Below are 355 nucleotides of genomic sequence, written 5' to 3' on the forward strand. Positions count from 1 at the left end.
CGTACACATACAGACATACACATACATATGAACCATCACACACACATACGGTTGCTTACACACACACACACACACACACACACACACGTATATATTATGTACGATACGAAATATTTGTCTTCAAATATATTCATTGACATAGCGAAGCATATCGCGCACACGCACCTACACACACACATGAATAATCTGTTGTGGATGTATATGTGTGCGTGCGTATATGCGCTCCTGATTTCATATCTATGCAAACATACACATGTGAATGTGTATGTGCATGCATGTATGTGAGTGTATGTATGCATATACGTATTGTTTACACACACGCACACACATACACATATACATGCATATATATATA

At 37.7% G+C, this 355-nt stretch overlaps 1 protein-coding gene across 1 annotated transcript in view; it reads left to right on the forward strand.

Moving 5' to 3' along the window:
- LOC106881277 (amine oxidase [flavin-containing]) overlaps positions 1 to 355 on the forward strand; it is an 89,951-nt gene that overhangs the window by 1,784 nt on the left and 87,812 nt on the right. The gene's annotated exons all lie outside the window — the stretch shown is intronic.

This window comes from Octopus bimaculoides, chromosome 8 (genome assembly GCF_001194135.2).
Source record: "Octopus bimaculoides isolate UCB-OBI-ISO-001 chromosome 8, ASM119413v2, whole genome shotgun sequence".
In the NCBI taxonomy this organism is placed as follows: Eukaryota; Metazoa; Mollusca; class Cephalopoda; order Octopoda; family Octopodidae; genus Octopus; species Octopus bimaculoides.